The sequence below is a fragment of the Miscanthus floridulus genome, chromosome 3 (assembly GCF_019320115.1).
Source record: "Miscanthus floridulus cultivar M001 chromosome 3, ASM1932011v1, whole genome shotgun sequence".
Taxonomy (NCBI): domain Eukaryota; kingdom Viridiplantae; phylum Streptophyta; class Magnoliopsida; order Poales; family Poaceae; genus Miscanthus; species Miscanthus floridulus.
Window position 1 is genome coordinate 149,930,365 of NC_089582.1, and position 15,693 is coordinate 149,946,057.

Consider the following 15,693-nt stretch of genomic DNA (forward strand, 5'->3'; position numbering starts at 1 on the left):
GAAGGTTTTAGAAGCGATAGAATTTTTTTTAGTATTAAAAAAAGATAAATACGAATACAACCGAACGCACACTTTAATTAGTCTGTGTATCATATAAATCTATGGGCATGCATTGCATACGACAACCTGCTAGGAAGCTTCCTCTCCTGAAGTGCAGGTGATGCCTACATCCGAGCGCAGGGCAGGCAGCACGTCAAACAAAACGAGGAACAGGTGTCGTTACGACTGCGAGATGAACATGTTCCGTTGCTCTTGTGAGAAGGGAAGGTTTCAGAAGCGATAGAAAAAACTTTATTTATTGTAGTAGTATTAAAAAAATACGAATACAACCGAGCGTACACTTTAATTGGTCTGTGTATCATATAGATCTATGGGCATGCATTGCATACGACAACCTGCACCACTTGCTAGAAAGCTTCCTCTCCTGAAGTGCATGTGGTGCATACATCCAGGCATAGGGCAGGCAACACGGGAAACAAAGCGAGGACCGGGTGTCGTTACGGCCGTGAGATAAACATGTTATGTTGCTCTTGTGAGAAGGGAAGGTTTCAGAAACGATAGACAAAACTTTATTTATTTTAGTATTAAAAAAATATAAATACGAATACAACCGAGCGCACACTTTAGTTGGTGTGTGTATCATATAAATCTATGGACATGCATTGCATACGATAACCTGCACCACCTGCTAGTAGGAAGCTTCCTCTTCTCTGAAGTGCATGTGGTGCGTACATCACGGCATAGGGCAGGCAACACGTGAAACAAAGCGAGGACCAGGTGTAGTTACGACTTCGAGATAAATGTGTTCTGTTGCTCTTGTGAGAAAGGAAGATTTTAGAAACGATAGAAAAAACTTTATTTATTTTTGTATTGGAAAAATTAAAATTCAAATATATAACTGAGCATGCCTTTAATTAATTGGTCTATGTATCATATATAAATCTATAGACTTGCATTGCATAAAATGACCTGCACCACCTGCTAGGAAGCTTCCTCTCCTAACGTGTAGATGGTGCGTACATCTGAGCACTCAAGGCAACAAACAAAATGAGAACCCACCAAACCACGTCAGCATTGTTGGCAAAGGGACTCGGGATTGCAAGTGCAGCATTGTTGCCTTGTCAACACAAACCCAATCTAGGTCTCGTCGTCGCCGCACCATCGGACCAGTCTCCTCTAAATTAAGTCTAACTTAATTAAATTAGATTTTAGGTTACCATTCAACAACTCGTGTTCCTCTAACTTAGTTAGATGAACCGATTCTCACTGGCAGCATAACACCGCTAAGAATCCCTCTGGAATACAGAAAATTCACAGAAATTATACATGAATTTTGCATGAATCAGTTTATTTTCACAGACAAATTAATTAAAAAGTCTAGAAAACAGAAAAAAAACCCCGCATGCAGCGAGGGCTTAGAAATGAGTCCTGTGTAACGACGATTCAAGTCCCGCGAGATATACAACACAAAGCTAAGACGATTGCACCCTTTTTAAAATAAATAAATTTGTTTTTTTAGTGACGTACCGACACTACTGCAGACGGGCTCTTTGCCGAGTGCTTAGGGCACTCGGCAAAGCCCCTATTGCACTCGGCAAAGGCTTTGCCGAGTGCCGCACTCGGTAAAGAGCAGTCGGCAAAGAACCCGTCGGCAAAGGTTTCTTTGCCGAGTGCCACATATCGGGCACTCGGTAAAGCCTTTGCCGAGTGTCACGTCAGCACTCGGCAAAAAAAAATCCGACGTCAACTCTGACGGCCTCTTTGCCGAGTGCCACCTCAGCGACACTCGGCAAAGAATTTTTTCTTTTTTAAAAAAAAACTCTTTGCCGAGTGCCATAATCTTGCACTCGGCAAAGAATTTTTTTCTTTTTTTAAAAAAATCTTTGTCGAGTGCCATGGCTTTGGCACTCGGCAAAGCTAGGAAATTGGGTCTCTGTTTCCCAGCTTTGCCGAGTGCCATGGTCACGGCACTCGGCAAAGCCCTCTTTGCCGAGTGTGGCACTCGGCAAAGAGGGAAAAATGCTTTTTTTTGGTTTTTTGCTTTCCATCAGCACAAACAAAGAAATCACATATATATCAACACACAACACATGATATATCACATACACATCCATATTCCATCACATACACATCCATAACTCATCACATACACATCCACCATCCATAATACATCACATACAAATCCATTGTCCATAATCCATCACATACATTCGCATCATCCATGACAATATCCATCACAGTATATATATGTCTCTAGTAGTAGTCCAACATAAGGCTAAGTCTAACACAAGTCCATGCAACATGAAAAGAAACAAATAAACGGTATCTATTGTCAGCCTCCCCACCGGAGTGTGAACTGCCACCTTGAGGAGGGCCAGTTGTCCACCCGGCCTGTAGAGAAGGGCCACCTTGAGGAGTCCGGTTCGAACCCGCCGACTGTGGCTGCACAAAGGAGAAGCGAATTCACGAGTATCTACAGGAGGGCCGCACAAGCTAAAGGAATAAACAACCATATATACTCACCGGAGTCCCTACAGGAGGAGAAGGAGCCACAACTGGAGCGAGCAGCGACTGGGGCACGACCACACCTGGCAAGGCCTGAAGGCTCGCCATGTGAACATGTCTTGCAGCCTCTACGCCTCGGCCGCCCTTTGGGCTTGTACAGCCTCCATCTCTAGCCAATGGGCCTCTGCCTGGGCCGCCTACTGGGCCTCCAACCTCCGCAAGTTGGCCTACAACATTCCACCCGCAATGTTTAAACAATGCAAAGGCAAGGTAGATGTGTAAAAGCAATGAACGACGAATAAAACAGTACTAACCTAGAGTTCCGCCATCTGCTGCTGTGAGCTCTGCTGCCGAGAGCGTATGGGGAGGGAGGAGCTCGTGCTTCTTGCTCGAATCTCGGCGAGGTTGGGAACAGAGGCGGAGTCGACTGTGTTGTCCGCCATCCAGTACCGGCCGTGCTGCTTCCCTCCTCCCATCCTCATCAGGAGGTCTGTGTCCAGGGGCTGGGTGGCCGGATCGAAGTCCTCCCCATGGCGCTCGTGGGCCGCCGAGGTGTACTCGCTAAGCTTGCTGTGGACGCTCGCGTTGGTGTACGCCTCGGGCCCATCCGCCGGGTTGTAGGTGACTTCCGGGGCCGTCGCCTTGCCCTTGTGTGCCAGGGCGTACGCCATGAACTCGTTGCATTCCTGGCCTTGGTGCGCCTGGGACTACGAGGAAAACACAAAGATGATTACAAGTAATGAGAATTGAGTGTTAGAATAAATAAATAAAGATGAAAACACAAAGAAGATTACCCATGTCTGGGCGTACGCGCTGAGGCTCTGGTTGCCTTGGTGGTGTGGCACCCCACCCATCTGCAGGCGGCAGTCCCGACGGATGTTGTGCTTCTCCGCCCACTCCTCCGAGAGCCACCTGTCCACAATGGCCTCCCAGCAGAGGCGGTGCCTGGCGCACCCATCAGAACATTGCTGCATGCCATCAAGTTATTGATATGTCAGAAGATGAAATAAAGCCTACCTATTCTTCATGGAAGGAGTCAGTATTAATGTTTCGTACTTACCGAGAGGTACTGCTCCTTGGTGAGCGTCCTGGTCCTGGCATCGGCCTTCCTCACCACCTGACCAAGGACGTCAGCGCTGTAGTTGATGATGCACTGGATCGAGCCGCGTCTCGTGGTATAGGTCTGAGAGTCGGGACCTACACACCTTGTCCTGCACTCGCGCCGCCCGGTGCAGGCAGACCAGCAGCGCCGACGAAGACGATCGGGGTCGCCGAGTCCCTCCCACGGGTCCTTCTCCTACATAAAAAGGCAATAGGTTAGAATCCATTGAAAATTTCGACAGCACCTCCCCTGCACGGGGAGGTTTCCAAAACCTACAAGAAACGTAGGCGCGATGGCCAACAATCACATATATACCAAACATAGGCACGAAGGCCAACAAACATATATATACCAAGACGAGCCATATACTTTAGTTCTCTTTCCATGCAGATGAAAGTATCAAAGTAGTACAACAACAAGTACTACTACCACTACAACTACTACTAACACTAACACTACTACTACTAACACTACTACTATCACTACTTACTACTAACTACTAACTACTACTACTTACTAACTACTACTAACACTACTAAGTACTACTACTAACTACTACAGGTGTAGGGCATACCTTTGCGACGAGAATGGCAACAACGAGGGTCGGCGACGACGGCGGGGACGACCGCAGCGGCGTGAGGGTCGACGGGCCTAGGCCGGCACCTTCCTTCTCCTCTCCTTCTCCTTCTCCTCCTCTTTTCTCCCCTTCTCCTCTCTTCTCCCCTGCCTCCTCCTCCTCTCTTCTGCAGTGGCGCGGTGGCCGGGGCGGGGAGGCGTGGTGGCCGGGGCGGAGGCCGCGGGGGCCCGCACGAGGAGGCGCGGCGGCCGGGCCGGGGAGGCGCAGCGGCGGCTGAGGGAGAGAGAGGTGAGAGGGAGAGAGAAATGAGAGAGAGAGAGCGCGCGCCGGCCGGACGCGGGTGAAGATAAGGGCGGCTTTGCCGAGCGCCAGATCGGCGGCACTCGGCAAAGTTAATTTTCTTCGCCGAGTGTCGTGATCTGGCACTCGGCGAAGTTTTAAAAAAAAATCAGCAGCTCTTTGCCGAGTGCCAACCCTAGGCACTCGGCAAAATATATTTTTTTGGTTTTTTGCCACCAATTTTTTTTGAAGCTTTAGTACACTACCACAAACAACATGTTTAAATTTGGGACATTTTCATTGCCTTTTGGCATATTTCTATAGTTTATTTTATTTTGTTGAATTTTTCCAGAAAATGTAAGTTTGAACTGCAGGTGCATCGAATAATGGATTACATTCGTTCAAAAAATATTATCCTGGTTTCTTAGTGTAAATTTAGGCTAAATCCAGGAACTGTCTCGAAATTTCGATCAACGTGCTCACGGGGCAACGCCGCCAACTTGCGTGGGAGTGGTTTTTTAATTGTATAAAATGCGAACGAATTCCAAAAATCATGAAACTTGTCGAGTTGTCGCCATATCGTATGCGTATGCCGTGGAAAAAAACTATTTATTTTAGTATTAGAAAAATATAGATACGAGAATACAACTGAGCATACCCTTAATTAATTGATCTATGTATTAATACAATGGGCTTACATTGCATACGGCTACTGCACCACCTGCTAGGAAGCTTCCTTTCCTAACGCGCAGGTGGTGCGGGCGTACATTGGCACGCAGGACAAGCAACACGTCAAATAAAACGAGGACCCCACCAAACCACGTTAGCATTGTTGGCAAGGCACTCGGGGCTGCAAGGCAAACATTGTTGCCTTGTTGGGACAAGCCATATCGTCGCCGCATCACCGAACCAGTCTCCCCTAACTTAAGACTTAACTTATTTAAATTAAATTTTAGTCCAACCATTCAACAACTCAAATTTCTCTAACTTAAGTTAGATGAACAGATTCTCACCACATCCAGTAGCAAACCAATGCTGCTACGAATCTCTTTGGAATGCAAAAAATTTACAAAATTTATAATGAATTTTTACATGAATCAGAAAAATGTAGAAAACAGAAAAAAAAATCTACATTCAAAGAGGGCTTAGAGATGAGTCTTGTGTAACGGCGATTCAAGTCCGGTGACATACACAAAGTTAGGACGACCACACCCTTTTTAAAATAAATAAATAAATAAATTTGTTTTGTGTAGTATCACGTACTAGATACAATAATTGTTGTTTATGTACTCCCTCTATCTCTTTTTAAGTGTCACTATGGTATTTATGTCAGTCAAAGTTTAACCAGGTTTATAGAAAATATTAGCAATATTTGTATCTCTAAATAATTTTATTATAAAAATAGATTCAACGACCTATCTAATCATACTAACGATATACCATAAATACTAATAATTTTTTAATATATTTGGTCAAAATAAGTATGTTTAACTTAATGAGAACGACATTTTTAAAATAAAAGACGTTGGGAGTAAGTGGACGTTGGACGTGACTGGCATGCATGCTGGCTCACTCTTCTTTAAAAACGCCATGGACCATTTGACATTTATTTAGAAAAAAATAGCTAGCCAGGCTTTTTTAAAAGTTTTCAGGTCATCATCACAAACAAAGAGAAATGAAAAAGTTTTCTGATCCAAGTAATAATCTCGGACGTTTGATTTTGATCGACCTTGGTTGGATCAGGCGACGGTGACTGGACCACGCAACTTTTGTAGGGCTCCAATAAAACATGTTCTAATTACGTAGCTCGGTCGATCGAGGCAGTGTTAAAATTTTGCAAAATTTTTCAAGAGTCCCCGTCACATCGAATCTTTAGACGCATGCATAAAGCATTAAATATAAATAAAAAATAAAACTAATTACATAGTTTAGATGAAATTCACGAGACGAATCTTTTAAGCCTAATTAGAATATGATGAGACACTAATTGCCAAATAACAACGAAAACGCTACAATACCATTTTCCAAAAAATTTCGCCAACTAAACACTAACCGAGTATAGCTTTTGGACGAGGACATTGCCACCGACAACGGCATGGAGACTGTCTTGAAAACAAAAGAAGGCAATGTGGCAATCATATCGCTGTCACGTCTGGACTGCATCACATCGTGATGTTCATAAGAAATCACGGCAGTGTCACGTGTTAACCCTAGATGCCTACATGACAGCGCTTATTTTTTAGATATAAATGGAAATTGTTCTTGTTTCAATATCACCAAAGACATGGCATTGCTTATATATGGAGGCACGGAGATGATGCATGCACAGGCCCTGTTTAACAGAGTTCCCCAGAGGCCAGAGCTGATTCTTCTCCGTTGAATCCAATAGGAGCTCTTCCAAACAGTTTATCAGAGAAAAGTGATTCTCTACTTATTATGTGGAGTGATTTCTTAAAATGAACTAAGAGACTGAGAGCTTAAAAAAAGTAGCTTCTTCTGATTTTGTGAAGTGATTCTTCATCGTGATTTTAAGAGTTTATACTTAAGAATCAAATAGAACCACTTTCAGCCACAGAATCATTTTTACGAGAGAATCGGCTTCCATAAAAAAATAGAATTAGATGGGGGCTCTACCAAACATGCCCATAGATGAGACACCATACCTTCGCAAAAAAAAAAGATGAGACACGACACAACACACAGGCCAGGTGCCATTATGACTACGAGATAGACATGCCCTTTTTTTTGCGGAAAGAGATAGACATGTTCTGTCGCTCTTGTGACAAAGGAAGGTTTTTAGAAGTGATAGAAAAAAAATATTTATTTAATATTAGAAAAAATAAATATGAATACAACTGGGCAGGCCGCCTTTAATTAATTATCAAACATATGTCTATGTGTCGCACCGGGGTCATAGTTTTTTTGTCCGAACCTCAATAATTTTTTTGGACCGGCACCGGGTGACATTTATTTAGAAAAACAATAGTTTGCCAAGTTTTCATGACTTCGCTTTCAGTGGCTTGACCCTTGACGTAGCCTTGGGCTCTTCGCTGGTGTAGTCGAAAAAGACGTAGTAGGTGAAGTGATCGCGGATGATCATTGTGACGCCTTTGAGTCCTCGTTCATGGGCACTAGGCAAGGCTTGCATCTTTGGGGTGGATTGCTTGTCCAATGTTGTGCCTCCCCAACCCCTCATGGCGTCGTTGTAGCCTCTCCACCCCTATAACTCTAGGGTATCTCTGGACGAAAAACCTAGCTTCGGTTCTCTGGGGCTGGTGATGGCAGCGGCATCGACTTCACGCCTAACTTTTAGGCGTTGCCGCATAGGGTCATGTTAGACTTAACCACAACTCTTCTGCAGGGTCTTTTTGTTTGCACTTCCTATATGGGTGGCTGTTTGCAGGATGGTTCCGTTGCCAGTGTCTTTGCTCTGACGTCCTCCGGGATCCTTGATTAAATCATCTCACCATAGGCCCAGTTAGCGAGACCATGGTATACTCTCTTGATTTAATCTTCTGGTTCTCTAACCGTCGGTCCTCCCCTCCTTGAGGTTTCCTCCCCTCAAGGGGTGTTAGCAGACGACGATTGGATCCGAATGTGCTCGATGATGTATATCACGGCTATCGTTTGTCAAATCTCAACTCAGTGCCTAATAGTCACATGTGGAACAGAGATCTTTAGAGCATTGCCACTTGGTGGTGCATTGTTTGGTGAGCAACGACGACCTGACAGCCTCCATCGTTGGAGTTTATACCTTGACTCAATAGCCGATTCCTTCTTGTGTTGTGTATGTTATTCGTTGGTGGTTTTTTTTATAGTTACCTTGATATTGTTGTTCCCGCAATAAGAATATAGTCAAAGCAGGCAATGATGTTCACTTGCGTGTAAAACATATGGCTGAGCATAGGTTATTCGATAGTACTCCATCCGTTCCAAATTATGTCTCTTTGACTTTTTTGGTATATTAAATTTGCTATGTACCTAGACATAATATATACTATCTAGATACATAACAAATTGGATGTATCAAAACGGTCAAAGCGACTTATAATTTGGAAATGTGCCAGGGAGTCAGGATTTTTACTGCCAGCGCGTGTGTACCTCCCATTTGTGAAATACGTGCATGTATTGAAAACAGCGCGACCTGCCATTCGAACAAAACAAACAGAAGGGAATGCCACGGCCTGTACAGGAAGTTTTCCTGGGCAGGTGGCAGCTGGTCACCATTGCCCTGTTCGCTTGGACTTGTTTGGCTTATAAGCCATATTTTTTCAGTCAACGAACAGTATTTTTCTCTCACACCAAATCAGCCAACGATACTTTCAGCCATGGCTTATCAGCCAAACAAGCCCAAATGAACAGGCCGCATGTCGTCGATTGGCGTGACGACACCATCGGCCTTTGTCACCTCACCTTGCCGCTTGTCCATCTCCGGGTTGTTCGTTTATATATCTTTAAGAGTTAAATGCGCCAAAGGTCTATTAACTTACGAAAAGATTTCAGTTATGTCCATAACTTCTAAAGTGGTTTTTTTGGATCCATAAATTTTATATATCGTATCACTTAGATCCATATCTCTCCATGTGGGCTTCTTATGCTGATGAGGCTTGCTGACTTGCTCACTTGTCCATCTAAAGCAGCTCTTTCTGCTAAAAAATCTAAAGCAGCTCTTGAGAATGCATTTCGTCAAACAGCTTGTGGGCGAGCGCCACTGCCTCAGCGCCGAACATCGGATGCACACCAGATCACCGCGCATGCGAGCAGGGCGTTGGCCATGAAGGTGTCGGGCGAGGCTAGCGTGGTGGCGCGCTCGGGACCCACTGAAAGGTCCTTGTGTGGTTTTGGTAATTGAGTGATAACCTAGGTGGACTAATTGTGTTTATGTGAGATACACAGGTGATTAGTCCACAGGTACATGTGTGTGAGCAACATATGCCATGAAGGTGAAAATGGCTTGGAGATGTTGCAAAGCTCACACATGTGATGATGAAGGAGCTTATTGCAAATGAGACATGACATTGAGTCATGTGATCAAGGTGGAGAAGATCAAGACAAGACTTGGTTTGATGGACCGGTTGTAAGCGTGAAGGGCAAGTCGGAGGCTTTGGAGCAATGGACCACGTGGTGGTGAAGCTTGAGCAAGACTTGGCGCCGATGGACGAAGGCAACGGTGAAAAGCAAGTAAAGTCAAGATCGATGAACCAATATGATCACGTGATGATATGAAGTGGATCATATCATTGTTGATCATGTTGGTGCATGTGTTGCATCGACATCGGAGGAGATGGAATGAAATGCGCAATGCAAAGGTATAACCTAGGGTATTTCATTTCACCGGTCATAGGTGTGTAGAGAAGTTGATGACCGAGTTTAGGATAGATGGTCGTACTATCAAGAGGGGCAAACTTGTTTGCATATCAGTAATCTAGTGTCACCCGAGTGATCTAACTTTGCATCGTCGCTAGGATTGAGTGGTGTGGCAAGTTGAGTGGCTAATCCTTTGAAAAATGATTGTGAAAATGCTAACACACATACACATGGTGGTGTACACTTGGTGGTGTTGGCGCATTTACAAAGGAGATGAAGTTGGAGTTGATGTGAATCAACTCGACGATGAAACAGAGGCGAGAAGGGTTAGAAACTCCACCGGCGGAGGTGCGGACAGTCCGACGGTGCCACCGGCGCCCTAGATAGAAAAGACGGAGGTCACTGTAAGTGACCGGACGCTGGTCTCGGTTGGACCGGCGCGTCCGATCAGTGGCAGCAGAGGGCGCGCGTTTCGGTCTTCGACCGGATGCTGGCAGGGTGCGTCCGGTCAATGCTGATGTACGCTGACGTGGGGCGCACAGAAGGGTCGTTGAGTGACCGGATGCTGGCTACGTCCGGTCGAGCATGACCGGACGCGTCCGGTTGTGAAATGTTGTTTCTAGAACCTTACTGGAAACGACCGGACGCTGGAGGCTCAGCGTCCGGTCAGTTGAAGCTGTTGCGTCTGGTCGTTAGATGACTGTTGAGATCGGATGAGCAACGTTTGAAGGAGGCGACACGTGGCGAGTATCACGTGACCGGACGCTGAGGTCCAGCATCCGGTCAATCGGACCGGAGCGTTCGGTCATCCCGACTTTTGCCCAGTGAAGGGGTAACGGCTCTATTTGTTCGTGGGGTTATAAATAGAAGCCATGGTCGGCCTTGGACATGTAGCTGAGCACACTAGAGCCTTGGTGGCTTGTGTAGTAGTGCTTGGGAGCCCTCCATCTCACATCTACTTGATAGTGATCATTCGATTGTGTGAGAGAGTGATTCTAGTGCGATTGCATCATGAAGTTGCATCGAGTGGCACTAGGTGATCGAGTTGCAAGCCGGTGGTGCTTGTTACTCTTGGAGGTTGCCACCTCCTAGACGGCTTGGTGGTGATCTCCGTCGAAGCCCGCAAGAAGCTTGTGCGGTGCTCTGGAGAATAGCTTTGTGAGGGGTATTGTGCTCGCCCCGCGGGAGCCACGAAGAGCAACTCTAGTAAAGGATGACATTGAGCTACCCTCACTTTCGGGGTAGGTTCTTGCGGTGCCCGACGTGCGGGCTTAGCGGGTGATGCCAATTAGCCGCCGAACCACGAAGTGAGCGGTCGACACAACGGGGACTAGCGTGTTGGCAAGCACGTGAACCTCGGAAAAAAAATCACCGTGTCAACCTTGTTCTTCCCGTTGGTTTGCATCCTCGTTACACAAGTTTGTATTTACATTTCATATACATTGTGCTTGTGTAGTTGCTTTTGTATCTAGTTAAGCTTGTGTAGCTCACTAGTTACATTCTTGCTTGTGTAGCATAGAAGTAGCTCCCTTGCGTGGCTAATTTGGTTTGTGTAGCTAAGTATTTGCGCTCTCTAATTTGGCATTGGCTGCCTTGTTATTGAGCATTGTTAGTGAACTTAGGTGGCTTTTGTGCTTTTGCTTACTAGCATGTGTAGGAGCTCACTTGTTGCTTAAAGTACTAGTGGCATAGGTTTGTGTGACATTACTTCTAGAATTTGTTAGGTGAGCTCTAGCTAGCTCGGCACCTTTGTTGCTTAATTAGTATCCTTGAAATGTGTTAGAGAACATAAATAGAGGGGTGTAGTCTTGGCTAGACCGATAGTTTTAATTCCGCACTTGTTTCGGTTAGCCGACGCGATTAAGTTTAAAAATGATTATTCACCCCCTCTAGTCCGTCATCTTGACCCTACACCCGCGCGGCGTGCCAGGTGCGCCATGAGGAGCGAGATGTCATGGCCGCAGCAGCAGCTCCCAGCGCGCCCGCAGCGGCGGCAATGGCGCCTGCTAGTGCGCCTGCAGTCTATTTGACAAAATGCATTGGCAAAGGGCTGCTTCATCGAGCCTAGTCATCGTGTCATATCAGCATGAGAAGCGAACGTGGAGAGGTATGGACCTAAGTGATACGGCATACAAAGTTTATAGATCCAAAAAACCACTTTGAAAGTTGATGAACCTAACTAAAATCTCGTTACAAGTTAATGGGCCTCTGATGCATTTAACTCTATTTTTAATAAAGCAGCGAGCTTGGCACGCGATCTGGCAAGAACAAGAAATAAACAGAAAAAAAGGTGCATTTAACTCTATTTTTAATAAAGCGGTGAGCTTGGCACGCGATCTGGCAAGAACAAGAAATAAACAGAAAAATAGAGCCGAGTCTCTCGGGTGAGAGCCGAGTACCCTAACCAGCTAGACTACAACGGATTCTGCTCTGCTCAGGTTGTTTTCCCCACTGAGCTTGTTCTCTGCAGCAATCGATTTCACAACTGATCCACTACGAATCAAGTGATCATGCAACAGGATACAAGCTACTCTGTAATCCTCCATTCAACGTTGCTTAACAGTAATAGCACAGGATCGGGTGAAAAATAAGTGATCTTCTACGAATGGTGCCCATTGGTATATATCTTAATATGAATCACACTTATTTCTTGCAAATACAGTACACGTCTACGACACCAACTTGAGCAGCACAGATCCATATCTGAAGAATACAACTAGTACTAGCATCTATCTGTTCTTTCCACCTCTTTGTTCATTTTGCCTCTTCAGTTGACAGTTCAAATGCTGTCATGCTTGTTCGGCTCCAGCAGCAGGTCAAACGAGGTGAGGGAGTACGGCCCCACGGACGCGCCCATCTGCTGCCCCGCGTTTACCATTGGGCTCAACACTGGCGCCACCTGCACAGCTCATTTCACCAAACAGTCTTTGCGTTATACTTGCTAGGGTTTACTTCCACAGCTATCTGTAACCATTCATTGCTTGCAGTGATTTTGTTTTTTCAGTCACTGACTGTGTTGACACAAAATGTGACACTGTGCCTCACACACAGCAAGCCGAAAAGCGTAGCTTCAATCGGGTTCCCGGGTGCTTCGTTATCCGGAAGCGTGCCAGTCAGTTTGACCTGAAAACTAACAAGGGACAAAATAATTAAATGTCAAACCGGAACATGTCGGGTAATACCAGACAGTTCCACATATACGGCCCTGAAGCCACTTACAACGACATACAGCTATAGAGAGCTGTCTGCCAATGAGTTCATAAACCGTTCAGCTAATGATAAGATAAATGTACGTGGAGATCTGATTGCCGAATATACGTGTATGGGAAGACATGTTTGAACAAGTGAAATTAATTATGAGTTAATGCATAACCAAGCTCGGCAATCTAGCCGAGTTGGGGTCCATGAAGCAGGAACGTGCAAATAAATACATTCAAACTAATCTAAAACCTGCATCTGCCGCACGACACCTAGTTTCGTCAAAGCTTAAACGTAATTAAAATACACGAACCCACGACATGTGACAATCTAGATCAAAATAACTCAGCCATTACGAGCGTATTATCTATTTGCGAAGGTAATACGAAAATAATGATCATTGAAGCGCGAATAAAACCATAAGAGAGGGCCGAACAATATTGATCTAGATCGGGCAGAAGTGTGTTACAAATATATAAAATATTTAAAACATGCAACACTGGATAACTTAATGAATCTATTTAGATTTGCCATATCTAATAGAGCCGATAACTATCTTGCTTTCACTAAGCGTATTGAACAAACGCCTGCCGCACGGTATTTACTCATAAGCAAAGCATAAGCAAAGACTTCTTGATTGTCAAGCAAAGATCCGCCGCACGATCATTGAAAACAAACAAGACTGCTTGCATCACGTCTAAATCCACCGCATGATACTAGACATGGTAACAAGGTTGTCGGAACTTACGGAGGTCGACGGATCGATGACTCCTCTCGAAGAACTCGACGACACGACTAAAGGACTCGAAAGTTGGCACGGGGCCGATTGTATTGATTTTGGTTGTGAACCCTTATTACATTGGTCAAGGGTCAATATTTATACCCTGGACAAAACACGAGTCCTAGAAGACTACGATTTACAAAGGAACCTTTAAATAAACTTGGAAACTCGCGATTCCTTACCCTAAACTTTTAGAGTCATTTACTATTACAACTTTCACCTTTTCGATCGGCCTTGCCTGCCATCTTCTGTCTTTCCCGAATGGAATCACCGCTTTCTGGAATAACCGACCGCAATGCATTTAGCCGACCGCTTGCTTTGTTTGCCGAATACCCTTCTTCCCGCATGTGGGTCTACATGTCATCTTCCAGAATCGACCAAAATCCAGTGTTAACACATGCCCCCACAATTTCGGGATAAAAGTTGTTTTATTCTGAAATTGACCACAAGCTCTTTCATCCCCCTAGGTCATCACCGTTCAAAACCGCAGCCGCTGCCCCAAAACTCAAGCTTTCAGCGCAACCTCGGACCTCCTTCAAATCTTCAATGGCGACCCAGGATGAAATCCCAGAGGTAAACTTTACTTATATTCGGCAACTTTCATCTTATTCTCCCGCTCCCTTTTTGATTTACTCCCCTCTGATTTCAATCATCTTCTAAAGGAATACAAGAGCCAGATTTTGATCCCCTATGCTGCCAATCCCGACTCCTATTTCCTCGGCCCAATGGGAAATCCTGACGCTTCTGAAATTATTGAGAAGGAAACCCAAAGAATTCCTTTCAAGTCTGGGGTTACCTCATCAAACCGATGGCCAAACACGTTCAAGAATTGGCCATTTCCCCCAATCACCGGATGGCGTAACTGGTACAGGAGAATGCTGGAGAAAAGCAGCAGCCACTGGGAGAGTCAAGACATCAGTCATTGTCTGGAGTTATCTTTAGCAGAGACACCCAGGAATGATTCCCTTCTGATAGCAGCTTCTCACTTTTGGTCTGACGCTATCAATGCCTTTATCTTTGGTCATGGTATTATGACCATCACTCTAGCCGATGTATTCATGATGACTGGCTTGAATGTGTCATTGCCAGTATATCCTTACAAGTACAAGAGCAAAAGTAATCAAAGAGCCGTCAGCTCTGGATGTGGATGGGTCAAACATATTCAGAACTACATGAATGCATCTGGCGCCGTCTCTGACAAAGAGTTGAAAGCCTTCATGAATATGTGGCTATGTAGATTCATCTTCTGTGGAAAATCCAATGAACCGACCCTGAATCATATGGTAATGGCTGAAGACTTAGCTGCAGGCACTCAGATTCCACTAGGCAAATATCTCTTAGGGTCTGCTTATCATCTGATGCATCAGATTACTCTCCAGATGCGCCAAGGTGGAGAAATCTCTTGTGTGAATGGTCCCTGGTGGCTAATTCAAATGTGGCTTCAACTATATATGCATCAGATAACCTCTGTGAGCCTCTCCAATCTAAGTTTTCCTTCAGTCAACTATGCTGAAGGCAACACAGCAAAGGTCAAGGCTTGTCAGACTTATGGGGAAGCAGCATCATCCATAAACATTGACTTAGACATCGGTCACTTCTTCAAGCTATTTTTCAAAGGATTCGGCAATGTGCTCTGGTTTCCTTACAGAGAAAATGAAGATCTGACTTTGCCCTGCAAGTTTAGCTATGAAACTGGTTGTTCAGGCCAAGAATCCACAGAGATTTTCAACTCCTTTATCTAATCTTGCACTCTGCCAGCCGAATTTCATCATGGGAGGTTAGTGCAGTCCACCTATGAATTCTACTATCCAAATATGGTGGCCAGACAATTAGGATGCGGCCAACTGCCTCCAAGATTCCTCTTCTCAACAATCATAAAGTCAAGGGAAGTAATAACAGAAAGAATGGAAGCCAAGAAGATCTTTGAATTAGGATGGGAATTGC